Source organism: Chenopodium quinoa, unplaced genomic scaffold (assembly GCF_001683475.1).
Source record: "Chenopodium quinoa cultivar QQ74 unplaced genomic scaffold, ASM168347v1, whole genome shotgun sequence".
Taxonomy (NCBI): Eukaryota; Viridiplantae; Streptophyta; class Magnoliopsida; order Caryophyllales; family Amaranthaceae; genus Chenopodium; species Chenopodium quinoa.
This window is the reverse complement of record NW_018744301.1, coordinates 3,456,251-3,471,990: the sequence shown is the minus strand read 5'-3', so window position 1 is coordinate 3,471,990 and position 15,740 is coordinate 3,456,251.

Below are 15,740 nucleotides of genomic sequence, written 5' to 3'. Positions count from 1 at the left end.
ATTTGGAAATCCAGCCAGTCAGATGAAGACACCTTTCACAGGTGCCACGTGCAATACACGTGACCCCTGTGAGGGGCAAATGATTTTGGTATTTTATACCCTGCCAAGTGGCCCAATTAGAGCATGACACATGTCACTGGAAGGGGCACCTACTTGGACCTTCCAGATGGTGACACGTGTCGAGCAGATATTGCCCCCTGGGAATGGCGGCTTTCAAGGCCCAAATCCCAAGGGGCCCTTAAAAAACGGCGTGCCCTAATCCCTAGGTCACCAGATCATAGGGAGGGCTCACTTTCAAAAAGGACCCTATAAATAGGGACATTCTTACATTTATGACAACACAGAGAAAAAAAGACAGAATACACACAATACGAGACAATACGTCACTTACTACAGAGTTGTCATTTTCAAGAACAGACAACACTTTACCTGAGCTTGGAATCCGAGCAGATAACTTTACTTCCGCACGTTTTATTATCGAACGCTTACTAACTTAATCTTCGGAGGTGGACCACCGACCATCCGGCGGTCCGTTTGCTTTGCAGGTACAGGCGTCCTTTGCTGAATCCAGTCTCAGTGTTGTAACTCTCCCAAGGGACAAAAACCCCCGAACCAGCCGTCATGCTACACACCCTAATGCATACAGCCGGCAGCCGGTATTCTACTTTATCTATATATTCCAGTAGTTTTGACAACGAATGGAGCGAGCTTATCCATCTTTTGTAAAAAAGAGAAATAAGAATGTAATGGTTTTTAATTAAACCAATAAAGTGCAGTTAGGCACTATCACTTGCGGCCAAACTTGAGCATTTATCCTTCATTATCCATGAATGATGAGGAAGCCTCAACTTGTATAAATAAAAGTGGTAATTATTTTACACTCAAGTGGCTGCCAAGCAGCACTCTCATGTGAGCAGATGCAGCCGCATGTATTACTTGAGTTAATTTCTTTATTTACACAACACTATGTACATTATTCATGAAAGTGTAACTTATATGGCAAAGAACTATCTTTGGCTACCTAGATATGCTACAACCGGCCACGTATGGCCACGCAACCAACAAGCTTTCAACACCGCATATACAAGCGACACCATTGAGCTACTCCACTATTATTATAATGAGCTTGTCTTTTGTTACTCTCATGAATGACACTGATATACATACGGCAAAAAGCTTGCTTGAATTATCAAGCAAGAAATTGATATAGGCAGCAAAGCTCATGAGTATTATGATGAGCTCGAGTATGCGAAGCCTTATTCTCAGCTCTATGCCTAGTCGTATGCTCAGTTGAATGCCTAGCTGCATGCCTGCTGTAGGGAATATTTCAAGCATCCCACACTTGAGCCCCACTGTGATCATACACTTAAGCATGGTGGTGTCCAAAGGGAAGGAAGCTAGAGTAAAAGAATCGCCAACAAGTTTTAGGAACTTGTAAACCGTCTACAGGGTGAAGGTTACACCCCTTAACGATCTAGATCTAGAACCATGACTGGAAGTTCGGGGATGAAGGTACAGATTCAACTTAAAAGAGATTGAATCTACCTTAATAATAGGCCTCTACTTTATTCTTCTCGTATTCATGTGTGCTTTCCGACTAACATACAATCAATAGATTAACCAAAACCTGTTTAATCTATGTTGGTTGAATATTAATGCACAAATAAATCTATTATTGGCGATCACTTAAATTATAATCATATTAACCTAAACAAGATTATTAATTATCTTATCAAGCGTGATTACAAGCACAAATTCCCTTTAAACATGCATAAAAGGCGTGATCAAGCAATAACAATAAAAATAAACATCAAGCAACATAATAACGATCATCATCATAATATTAATATTCTCAATCTCAAAGCATAATTATATTAGCAAGATCCTAGGCATGATACTAACAAGATTAATAACAAACTCTAGCATGTCACTAAACAATAAAGATCAATTAGCCCTAACATGACACTAACATGATATTAGGAAAGAAATAGGAAGTATCATAATAATATCAGAAATATTAGTTAACCCTAAACATGATACTAGGAAATAATAAAACATCCTAACATGATACTAAGAATCAACAAAATAATCTAAGCATGATTTCTATATCAAAAGATCAATAAAGCAATTAAATTACTTACTTCGATGCCTCGTATCTCTTTCTAATAACAAAATACATGCGTTAGTAACTTCAAGGAAAATAATAAATCAAAAAAATAAACTAAATAATTGAAATAGAGATTTGGGACCAAACCCTCAGAAATTAAACCTTTAACGTCTAGGGCGAAGGTAACTTCGAAATTGGCTAAGTGTGTCTAGAACTAATGTATGAGGAATTGTATGAGGAATTTTGTAAGAAGGAAGGTCCAGAAAAAGAATAGAGAGAGAGAGAAAGCTTCTAGCTTTTAGAGATAATATAGAGAAATGATGGTTGTGAATGATTAAAAACAGGGAGATACGACCCCTATTTATAGAAAAAAATAGCACGAAATCAAATCAAGTTATATTCGAAATAAAATACCTCCTATCGCCAACCACAGAAGTAGCGCCAGGCGACAGCCTTGTCGTCTCGCGCTAAGTCAAAAGTACAACGCGCTTTGTACGCGAAATCATGTTTTTAAAACGATTAAGCAGGTAATTCCATGTTAAACAGAATAAAATCATATTTGTGGCAAATCACATATTTTATTCAAAATAAAACATCTTTAAAATATAATTATCAATCCTAATTTTATTAGTATTAAAAAGAACCTTTTAGATATTTCAAGAAGATTAAAATCAATCATAATTACTTTAGGAATAATAATTAATAGGCCCTCCTCTAGATCATTATGCCACATGTAAAATCATTGGGCCAAAATTAATTTAATCCATAACTTCATCATCATTCATTGGAATTGGGCTTATAATATATCGTTGGAAAGCTCTTTTCAAACCCAATCCAACTACACTACTATTGGACCCTTATCGTGGACCAAAACAAATTAGACTGGCTATTTTCATAAATAAAGTAAGAAAAGAAACATCTTATCACTAGACTTTTCACACTTTCACTTCGTTCAATAATCAAATGACGTGAAAGGTATTCATCACTGGGTTTGTCTTTGGGGAGATACATTTGGGTGTCTACACTGCCATTCACCCAAACGGCTAAACACCGAACTCATCATAGGACAATGAAAATTGAAAGTAACAATGGAGACGGATTTAATGTCGGCTGACATCTTGAAAGCTCATATATGAGTACAAGCGGCATGGCTAAATTTCTTGCAGAAAGGACAGTCGGAAGTTGGCTATAAAGTACCATAGGCGGCACTACTTATTCCTCTATGAGTGTAACACAACAAAATTATCAGCATCAATGGGGTCAATCGGCACTTGAGGGTCGGATGACCATGAAGGTAGCGCGGGCGACACGCATGAGTGATGGGTTTCATAAATGGCGTCCATTTGATGAGCATTAAGGTCATTTTAAATTTATTTTCATAGCTTTCTTTCTTAATAAATTCTTAGTTTTATGATTTTTTCTCCTTATTTCCCCTTTCTCTCTTATTTTGCGGTTTTGTGCATTTCTATGACTTTTCTTGTGTTTTCTCCTTTATTTCTCTTCTTTTCGTGGTTGTAGGTATAGTACGAGGTTCGGGTCTCCATAGTGATGGTTTTCCAAGTTGAAAGATGCTTGAGAAGTAAGCTCATAGCAATGAGAAAGCTCATGATGTAAGGAAGTGGATGCTCCAAGTTCTAGATCTTGCGCTCTCGAGCCGTGCTCCCATGAAGAAGTGGTGTTAAACCCACTAAAAGTGCTCAAACTTGTTGCCAATATCATCATGCATAATTTGGAGCTCGTGGGTTCACTGTCGAGCGCACGAGCGGCAAAGAAAGTCGAAGAAACCCAGATCATAGCGAGCGCACAGCCCGGCTACGCAGATGCACCAACCTTGAGCGCGAGCGCGCCTCTTCCCGCGCGGTCGCTCCTCTTTCCGCGCGGTCTCTCCTCTTCCCGCGCAGTCGCTCCTCTTCCCGCGCGGTCGCTCCTCCCCTGCTTTCTGGCTTCGTTCGATCTCTTTTCCTCGCCTCTATAAATACCTTTCTTAATCGATTTTTGTAAGTAGTTTGTTTAGACATAATTTTTATCATAATTTTAGCTTAGTTGAGAGCTTATCTCTCTAGTTTTAGGGTTAGTTTAGAAGTAGATTTTAGAGAGAAAAAGTGAGGAATTTCAATGGTGATCGAGAGATTGAAGATTCAATGGTGAAAACTGTGTTATTCTTCTCTATTATCAATGAGCATATCTAACTCTATCTCATTTTATTGATTGTTTAATATTCATGTTTGTTTGGATTGATTTTGATGTTTGATTCTTGATTAGTTTAATGATGATTCTTGAGTAGTTGTTTGGCTAGGAATTGGGTGAAACTTGTATGATTGATTAATTGTGATTAATTTGGAAGTTGTGTTGATTAATTGTTGAGATTAAAGTGATTAATGGAAATTGTGCATGTGTGTAATTCGATAGGCCTTGAGTATTATGCTAGATTGCATTGTAATTGCTAATGACATGAACAATTGATTTAGGAATTGCAATTATCGATTGGTTTGGATTGTGATTCTCTTAGTTTGTTTTTCATAGAGACATCTAGCTTAACGATTAGGAGATAGCTCTTTGATTCCAATTGATTGCTCTTATCATTAGTCTTCTCAACCTTTGATTGGCATGTTTGTCCTAAGTTGTTGCAATTGTCATGATTACTTGTTGATCTCCATTCCTAGTGTTTTATTCCCTTGGTTGCTTGTTTTTCTAGTTGTTAGTGTAACCTCTTTACCCTTGTCTTCGACCTAGCTTAGGTGCATAATTGAGAGCGCTTGAACATTACCGTTCCTTTGGGTTTGACCCTTGAATTGCCTCTATACTTGTATTAGGTTTGTTAAGTGTTTATAAATTTATTTTGACCGAGGGAAGATTATTCAATGACCTAGTCTTCACTCCTTGTCAAAATGGCGCCGTTGCCGGGGAACGGTGTCTATGTTTGAGTGTTTTTGATTTCTTGAGTCTAGGTCTTTGTATAAACTTTTCTTTTATTTGATTTTTGTTTGTTTTGTAAAAAAAATGGCATGCCTATCATTTCCTCATTATGACAATGAGCCTTTTTGTGAATATTTCAATAGACTTGAGGGATTTTTAGACAACAATTGTTGTAGTCTTTAGGAGGCTTGTGAGATTTGTTATTTTGGTTTGAATAAGCAAACTATGGATGAAGTTGAAAGCATGCATAATGGTGAATTTAGAGCATTGTCAATAGATGATGCTTGGGATTTCTATGTTTGATTTGTTAGGGACATCTATAAAAGGGGTAATCATGATTCTAATGTTGATATGCAATGTGTTGAATCTTTTAATATTAGCATGAATTCCCATGGTTTGTCACATGATCCCATTAGTGAACCTAGAACAAATGATTTCAACTCTTTTCCCTCTTTTGTTCATGATGATGAGGTGCATGCTCAAGTTGATGCTAATGGTATGTTTCAATTTTATTCATTATTTACCATGCCTTCTTGTGATGTGCTTCGTTCCCTCAATGATTTATCTCATATGCTTGATTGTACACTACTCCCTAATGTGATGAATATGCTCATGAATTTGATGTTGGTTCTTTTAACCTTGGTTATACTTCTCCTTTTCTTGTTGAACCTCAATCTTATACACCTTTTGAATCTCTTGTTTCCATTTTTGAAACAAAAATTACAGATATTGAGCTTAGTAATGAGCTTGGGCCTAGTAAGGATTCGATGCTTAACTCTATGAGAAGTCAATTAGAGATGATGAAAGAGAGTGATGAGCGTTTTGAGGAGGAAAGAAGGATAGGTGGAGATCTAGAAAACTAATTGTCATCCTTGATGCTTGTTTGTGAAAATGTTAAATCCAATGTGTATGTTGAGGATGAGGATGATGATTTTGAGCAACCAAGAGAGGGTAAGGATCCTATTGGTGAGAATTTGAGTGATGGTGAAGGAGTTGAGAATGAAGAGATTGTTGACTTCAAAACCCCCAACCCTCCTTCCTATCTTGATGAGTCTCTTATGCATGATTGTAATTCTTCTATCCATGAGTACTTGGACTCGTTTGAGGTTATGTCCCATAAGTTCTTTGAGAATAAAAAGAAAACCCATAACCTTTTGAATGAGGTCATTAACGATGCTTCATGGGAGAGAGATGAGTTTAAAATGAATTTGCATCCATTCACGCATGGTTTTAAAACTTTGGGCTTTATGGATGTTAAGGGAGTTGTGGTTCATAGTTGTGATGGAGGGGATTTTGTAGTTCCTCTTGGAAGTTGGATGTTTTAGGGATATGGAGATCATGAGTATTCTTCTTTTGAGAATTCTATGATTGATGATGTGAGGCATGGTGGTAAGTAAGAGTTCACTTGTGAGACTATAGCCCCTATTCCCTTTTCTCATGTCTCTTTTTCAAGGAGATTCAACCATATCCCCCACACTCCTATATCCCTCCTTTCCTTTGTTAATGAACCTATTAGGGACCCTCTTTTCTTTGATGATTTATATGTGCCTCATATATCCCCTATTGAGGAAAAGGGTGATGTTGCCACCCAAAAATATTATGAGAAGAGTTTGCCTTCTTCTTCTTTTTCCTTTTTTTCTTCTTCCTTTTCTTATTTTGTTGAATTTTCTTTTGATTCTTTGCCTTTCTCTTGGAATCTCTCTCCTCATAGGTGTGCACTAAGCTTGCTGCACACCCTCTTCCCATCACTTGCCTACCTTCTATCTTACGAAATGTGTAGTAGTGCACTAGTGCATTTGACAAGCTCTTGTGTGCTTTGAATTATTATTTTCTAGAGCGGTCAAGCTTGGACCTTAAGAAAGCCTTTCTTGGGAAGTAACCCATGTTTTATTGCTTTCATTTTCTTTTCTTTTTAAAATAGATTTTCTCTCATGGAAATGTTTGTGTGCCTTTTTCTAGGTACATGACTCGATATACTTTGGTGTATTGGTTTGAATTGAGAATCAAGGAAGATTGACTCCTATTTTGCTAGCATATGGAAAGCAAGATTCAATTCTAAAAGAAAGTGGTTTTGAAAGGTTTAATTTGGTCATTTGCGGGTATTTACACCCACATAACACCCGGTAATATCTTTCCTTGCTCTTTCTCTAATAGTTGATGCCTTTTTGGACATGTGTTGGTATTGATGGTTTGATTTCTTTCTTTTCCCCTCCCATGGATTATTTGACGTATGATTTAGGTGTATTGTCTCATTCAAGCTTGAGGGAGGGTTTTCTATCATGTGTTGATGGGATGTTGATTCATATGCCATGTGCATTTGTATATTCATTTCCATGTTCTTTATTTTGAAAAAAAAACTCCAAAAAGATTTTTGTTTCTTTCAAGGCAAATTTACAATGTGTTTTGTTTTGTTCTTGCTTTGGACATAATACTTTGGGACTTGTATAGTTGAATTCTTTTATTCTTAAATGGTAACGGTGTGCACGGTTTGAGAGTATCTTTGGTTGACTCAAGGATAGAGCATGCTAAGGTAGTCATTTAGAACTTTTGGGATCTTGAAGCTGGATTCTATTGTTTTTGAAAATTTGCTATTGCTCCCTTTTGGTGAATTTGAAACTAATAGTGAGTTTTTGTTACAACCATGTGAGGTTTTATTATTTCAAAGCCTTCTACAATTACTTGCATGAGCGACATGGATCCTTGACTATTGCGGACCTAATCTTGAATCTTAACTCATAATTCTCAAACACGAGACCGAACTATCTAGGGAGGACAAAGGCATCTTTACGGGGTGGTGATTTTTCTTTTCTAGGATAATCTTCTTTCATTTTAGTTCTTGGGTTTCCATTTGCCTACTTGCTAACCATTTGAGCCTTTTCTCTTCTTTTCAAGCCACATCTTTAGAACTTTGAGCTTTTGGTTTCTTTTTGTTCCGTTTTTTTTTTTGTGAAGCAAATGATCTTGTTCTTGAAGATTGTGGTATATGAGTTTTGATATTGGTTCTTATTTGTAAGCAAGCTTGTGTTTTGTATATCTTGTGAATAATGGCAAGTGAATAAATGAAAATCGGTTCAAAGTTAAAAAAAGGCAAGGACATTCAAATTTAAAGTTGAAAAAGCCATCCATAGTAAAAAGAGGCAAGGACAATGAATAAAGTGAAAAATCAAAAAATTGAAAAATGAGAAAAAGCAAAGCAAATTCAAAAATCTTTGGCAAAAATTGAAAAAAAAAGTGAAAAATGAAAAAGTTCAGAAACATTTTGATGTAAATGTTTCTCCCTATTTTAAGAATTAAGGACAATGCTTTTTTCAAGCTTGGGGAGAAGCGTTCTTAAGCTTTTTGTATATATGATTGTGGCTATGGCTTTGAATAAGCTTAGGGGTGTTAGTTTGTTTTTGTTTGGTGATTACTTGGTTATGAGGAGAAGGTTTGATCACCCTTTTGCTTCACCAATTAGCAAGTAAACAAACACAACAAGAAAATAAAGAAGGAACAAGGATGAAAAGAAAAAGCTTACCACAGTAATGGAGGAATGACGCACGTCTGAAAAGAAGATGAAGAGCGAAAAATTTGAAAAGAACAAAGAAGAAAAGGAAGATGAAAAATTTTGTAAGGGAAAAAGGAAATGAAAAAGGGGACAGTGAATTTAAAAGGGAGTAAATGGGCAGTTGGGTAAGAAATAAAGCACAATCACCATGTCACTTCAGTAAAATCAAACTGACGGCTCGGATGACCGACACCTGTCCCACTCATGCAAACATTGTTCTCGCAAAAAAAAAAAAAAAAATCAGCGGGATTGATCAAAATTCCTCTCCGCAAGCTCGTCATTTCTCAGACTTCAGCGGGATTGATCGAAATTCCTCTCCGTAAGCTCGTCATTTCTCAGACTTTAGCGGGAGTGATCGAAATTCCTCTCCGCCAGCTCGTCATTTCTCAGACTTCAGCGGGAGTGATCAAAATTCCTCTTCGCAAGCTCGTCATTTCTCAGACTTCAGCGGGAGTGATAAAAATTCCTCTCTATAAGCTCGTCATTTCTCAGACTTCACCGGGAGTGATCGAAATTACGAGCTTATAATTACTCTCCATAAGCTCGTAATTTCTCAGACTTCAGCTGGAGTGATCGAAATTCCTCTGCGCCAGCTCGTCATTTCTCAGACTTCAGCAGGAGTGATCGAAATTCCTCTCTGCAAGTTTGTTCTTTCGGCGATGAGTGCGCACCCTGTGAGCTGGGTGATAGTTCATAGGGAGCTACCCTATACAACTAGCCCTTCAAGAGGTGGTATGAGGTCACTCATGCCGACTCTTATTTGCATAGTGAGGCCTTCCTAAGTGAGCCCAGATGGAAGGAATAGCTCAGAAGGAGCTATCCCCTACAACTAGCCGCTCAAGAGATGGCATGAGGTCATTCATGCCAGCTATTCTGAGCGTGTAGCCTTATCGGCCATAGCTCAACGTGTCGTCTGGCCAAATTACCTCGTACACTCCCAACCCCTCAAGTCTCTAGATTGGTGATGCGATCCAGAGGCTTAGGCTCGTCATCAGATATGCTACGTTTTTCTATAACTTCCTAGAACACTGACCGAGGCGTATAACAGGAGGCGGAAGATACCAATTTTGACAAAGAATCCTCCTAATTGTTTGACTTAGATGAAATTGTTCAAGTGTCCCAGCTTCAGCTTTGTCCACCTGCAAATATTTGATCATAGCCGAATGGGTGGCTTCATACTCACCATGGTATTGCCTAACAACCAACTGAGAGTCAGAGCATGCGTCAATTTTTGTTGCCCCTACCGCCTTGCACATGCGGATGCCAGCTAGTAGGGCTTTATATTCCTTCTCATTGTTTGAGGCTTCGAACTTGAACCGTAGTGCATATTCATATTTGTTTCCTTCCAAAGATTGACAGATTATACCTGCACCAAAAGTCGTTCATAGTAGAGCTGCCGTCTACATGAGCCTTCTAAACCTAATCAAGGTTGTCCGGAGCAAGCGACCTTGTCATTTCATCAATGAAGTCGGCAAACGCCTGACCCTTCACTGCCTTTCTTGGTTTATAGGTGATTTCAAGAGACTGCATTTCAATAGCCCATTTGATCATTCTACCAGATGACTCTAGGGTTGTCATTGGCCGCTTGAGGGGTTTATCTGTATAGATTACACTCGGATGTGCTAAGAAGTACGGTTTCAACTTCTTGACATCCATGTAAAGAGCAAGGCAAAAGTTTTCAACCATGGGGTACCGGAGTTCAACATTTCTAAGAACATAGCTAATGAAATAGACCAGGAGATGAATACCGTCTTTCTCACCAAGGAGTACCACTGAGGGCATGATTTGAGACGGCTATTTACATGTAAAGCGTCTCCTTTGGCAGAAGGCTAACATGCTTTGGAAAGGAGCGTAAATTTTATTTCAACTTTTGAAGGCCGCCTCAGCATCATCTCCCCATTCAAATCTAGTCATCTTCCTGATTGCTTGGAAGAAATAAAGGCACTTGTCACTTGACCGGCTGAGGAATTTCCCTAACAACTAGTAAGCCTCTAATCTTCTTTGATAATGCGTGGTGAATTCATGTTAATCACCGCCTACATCTTCTCAGGGTTAACCTCTATCCCCCTTTGACCAATCAGGAATCTAAGAAACTTCCCAGACTCAACACCAAAAACACATTTTTTGGGATTTAACATGACATTATGCCGCCTGAGTATGGTGAAGGTTTCTCGAAGATCAGCAAGGTGATCCGTTTGCAGCTTGGTTTTTACTATCATGTCATCAATATACGCCTTTAATTCCTCCCAATCTAATCAATGGAGACTGCAATAATCATCCGTTGGAAAGTAACCGACGCATTCTTCAAGCAAAACGACATCATCGTATAACAGAATAACCCCTGATCAGTGACGAAGGCCGTCTTCTATTGATCTTTTTCCACAGAGGTACATGAAAGGAATAGTGTCCTTCGAACAACTGTATTATTCTGATAATGGGTTTAGAATTATTAGAAAGTAATATATTCAGTAAGGTCAAGCGATCACAATGGTTGGGTAGAGGTCGCTTCTGATCAGTGATATTAATGCATAAGTAATATTACATCTTAATTTTAATTGAACCCTTCGGGTCACACCCAAGCAACCAACGAGCCGAAGCGACGAATTAATTCGGAAGGAATTATTAAGTTGACCGAGTAATAATTATTTAAACATCGGAAATTCGAGCTCAAAGCGTCAACCAAGCATCAGAAGTCAAGTCCGAAATAATAAAAGACGAGATGTACAAATAGTAATAAATCAACGTATTTCCCAAAATACCCCTAACATCAGAGTGCCCCTAGCAATCCGAGTGCTATGGGCAATGTGTAGAATGGTGGCTAGCATGCGTACCAAGCTGAGCCTTGGCTGGCAGGTGCGTGCTAGCGCACCAATGATAGCATTCAAGTGCATGCACAAGGCAAGCCTCGGCATCAGCCCGCACTTGGAGTGCGCGGCTTCCTGGCCAAGAGCAGCAGCAGCCTACAACTCTTGGGTGCGGGTGGCTGGGTGTAGACACAATTTTCCCTATAAAAAATAAACTTGCAAAATTTAAAATTTTCAATTTCACAATTACACATCTTGGGGATTCTCTCGGATCTTGAGCCTTGTACCCTTTTCTTCTTTAAACCATCAAATTAACCATATTACAACCCTTGAAAGACCTCTTTGAGGTGTACATACACTTGTGCAAAGTTCGGTTAGAGCTACGTTCGGCCTGATTCCTAATGAATACGTAGGCAACCTCACATCGAGGTTAGGCCACATTCATATCCATATCCATGCATGATTGAGTCAAAGAATATCCAATTCTTTCCCCTACCCTTTTAGAGATAGACTTGGGGGCTTGAACCCACATCATTTAGCCTACTCAGCCTAAAGTGTCATCATCTTTGGCTCTTCTCATATATATTTCCATCACCATAACCCTTGCAGCCAGCCTTAGTATCACGTTCACACACTTCACTCACACATCTATATCCATATTTATCATCCTTCCATTTAAGAGCCCTTTATCATGAAAACTTGTTTCAACACTGTGCATGCTTCATCATCTTTGAAGACAACATTCATTAAAAGAAACATTTTATACTTGCTTAGCTTCCTGACTTGAGCAATGTTTATTATTTCATGCATCGCATAATGTGCTGAGCAACATTATATATCAATGATTTGTAATCATATAAAGCATATCGTTCTTAGCTCCTTGACTTAAGCAACGTTCATTATGCAATAATCACTTCATCTATATACGTTCTTAGCTTCCAGACCTAAGTGACGTTCAAGATCGTTTCTTTACATCATATATGATGCTTAGCTCCATGACCTGAGTTCATTCATCTATCATGTCACATGATGTAATTGTCCTTAGCCTCCTGGCCTAAGAACATGCATCATGCATACATTATTTTCAAGACAAGCAATTTAATCCATATGATTCATTTCGTCTTGCTCAAGGAGGAAGTTCAAAACTTATTCCCTTTTTCATTATTTTCTTTTGGGGAAGTTCAAAAAAAATTTCTAAATTTTTATCGAGGGAAGTTCGAAAACAAAACTTTATTTTTCACGTCTTTCTTTTCGGGAGAAAGTCAGTACCTTCCACTCGTTTCATGACAAAAATGACGAAAAGTTTTTGCTTTTGCATTTTCTGTTGCTAATGTTTGCACACACACACCATATACAAACACAACCACAAGCTATATACATGTCATGTCGAGTCAAGTCAAAGCTTGGTCAAGTTAATCATAGTCTATACGAGTCCCTTGGCAAATTTTATTTTGCAAGTCTCAATTGCAGCCCACATCCGGGGACAAGAGGACCATCTACAGCCCACGTTCGGGGACAAGCGGACCATCTACAACCCACGTTCGGGGGTAAGTGAACAATTTACAGCCCACGTTCGGGGACAAACGAACCATTTATAGCCCACGTTCGGGGACAATCGAACCAACTACAGCCCACGTTCGGGGACAATTGAACCACCATCATTTCACAACGCAAGGTTCTCGATACACAGAGACTTGCAATCTCATCATCTATCGACTTTCCTCAAGCATGGAAAGTATTATCAGTGGGTTTCTTGAAGCATAGAAAAACACCAAATTCATATGTCGCCTTTCCTCAAGCATGGAAAATATCATCCGGTAGGTTTCTTCAGGATTAGAAAGCTACCAAACTCATCAGTCGACTTTCCTTCGACATGGTAAGTATTTCAACAAAACTCCATTCGATGGATTCCTTCAAGCATAGGAAGCTACCAAACTCATTTGTCACAGATACACTAGTGTTAGATAAGCATTCTACTCCTTTACTCTTTTATCTGTGGAACTATTATTTTTCTGCATGTATCGGCGTATACAACGTGATTTATGATCTTAGAACGTATTAAATCATTCTCTGTCCCTATCAACTACTTTGACTATCATTTTCGAAACTGACGTTTCTACGAACTCGATCAAAGTGGGGGCTTCTGTAGACACCTAAAAATGTCTCCCCTAAACTAAACCCGATGATGAACACCTTTCACCGCCATTATTGGTTGGGTTGAGTATTTATTCTATGGAGTGCTTAAATTCATGTTCTATCTAATATATTTCATGAACCAATCCAATTTCTAGCTCATTTCCCTAAACCATAACATATTTTCCACTTTTCGTATCCACATCAAAAAACCGAGATGAACTGATTTTATGGATATATAATTTTGTTCCAATTTATTATTTGGTTGGATAGGCCTTGAAATAAGCTTTCCAACCATATATCATAATCCCAATTCCGAGCTATAACGAAGAAGATATGAGCAAAACTCTAAACTCGGCCCAAAATCAACATCCTTCTACTAAAACGGCCATATCTTAAAATATACAAATCATTTTGACCTAATTATAATTTGGATGGAAATTAGACTTTATAAGATTTCCAATGATATATTATATGCGTTATTCCGACTTATGGATAAAAAGTTATGATGATTTAAAAAACGAGTAAAAAAACTGGAATCACCGCGCACAGTGCAAAAGCACCGTGTCACGTGAGTGTGTCCCGTCTGACGGTGCCTGGCACCATTTCACGGTACTGAACATCGTGTCATGGTGCTACTTTCAAAGATTTTTCGCGTCAAATTCCACCGTAGCATGATACCTATTGCCGTGACATATTACCTGGTGCCGTGACACGGTACTGAACACCGTGTCACGGTGCTTTTTCCGTGTAATTTTCGTGTTTTCCCATACCGTGACACGGTGTACTGTACCGTGCCACGGTGGAAACTATCGTGTCATGGAATTTTCTCTTATCTTTTTCGCGTAAACCCTTTACGCGTTTTCACTTCCTGTAGGTCAAATTTATCCCGCGTCACTCCAGTTGTCCACCGTGTCACGGGAATTTGCCCCGTCTGACGGTGCTAGGCACCGTGTCATGGTGCTCTTTGTCGTGTCACGGTGTTATTTAAAAGGTTTTTTTTTTTTTTTTTTTTTCTTTTTAGGGTTCTGTGTGTTCTCTCTACTCATTTTCCCTATAAATACCCCCCTCTTTTCTGTATTTCGGGGCATCAAATCCTTCTCTCTTCCTCTCTTTGGCACCAAAAATCACTCTCTCTCTCCCTACACTGAAAAGAATTCTCTTCTCCCTCTTTAACCTAATTTCTAGCCTCCCTATTCTTTCATAATACTTCCCTTATGCACTCAAAAGGAGTCCATACTTAACCCGAGATTCCGTCGTTAAATCAAGGCGTGAGAGGTATAATTAGCTGAGGGTTTGGACCAAATCAAATTTTTTTATTTAATTTAATTTTCATTTGATTTATATTTTTTTTATTGAAGTTACTAACAATTTATCATGATGTAGCAATTTAAAGGAACACGTGGAATGTGAGTAATTAATTAATTTAATTATTTATTTTATTTTAATATTGCTAGTATCATGATTAGGTCATTTTATTTTCAATTTTACTAACGCTATTATTGTTAAATTGCTTCCTATATTAATGTTATTTTGTTATACTTTATGATCACCATATTGCATGTTTAAAGGGAATATGTAATTGAAAGTCACATCTAATAAGATAATTTGGACAACCGGCTTAGGTTTCTTTTTAATCTTGTTATTAATTCTAGTGATCACTAATTTTATAGAATTATATGTTGCATTAATATTACAACAATTTAGCATAATAATAGATTGGAGCAAATTGAATATTTTTTTTGTATGTCTTTGATATCGCATGAATCACTTTTCACTATAAGAATCGAGTAGAGGCCAATACGAGCGAATGTGACTTTATGACTCACTTCGTACCATCATCCCCGATCCTCCTTTCGTGATTCCGATTCATATGGAGTTGGTAATATCATGGATTAAGAATGGGGTGTAACCTTCACGGATTAATCGTTGTTGTCTTTCGTTGTCCCTTAAACGTGGTTGCCTTTTTATGATCCGTGAACGGTTTACAAGTTCCTTAAAAACTTGTTGGCGGCTCCCTACTTTCCTTATCCCTAATCGTAATGTCAATTCCCACTTCCTATGAGTGCCAAGCATATTCACAACATGCTTTAACGTATGCGCACTTCGAACGACGCCTACACTGGGCCAAGACTAAGGGAGGAACAGAAGGAAGCCCACTTAGGTGCCTTGGTGCCCAAGTGGGAGTGGACATGTGGCGCAAGGTAGAGAGTGGGGAGCAAGTTTGGTCCCC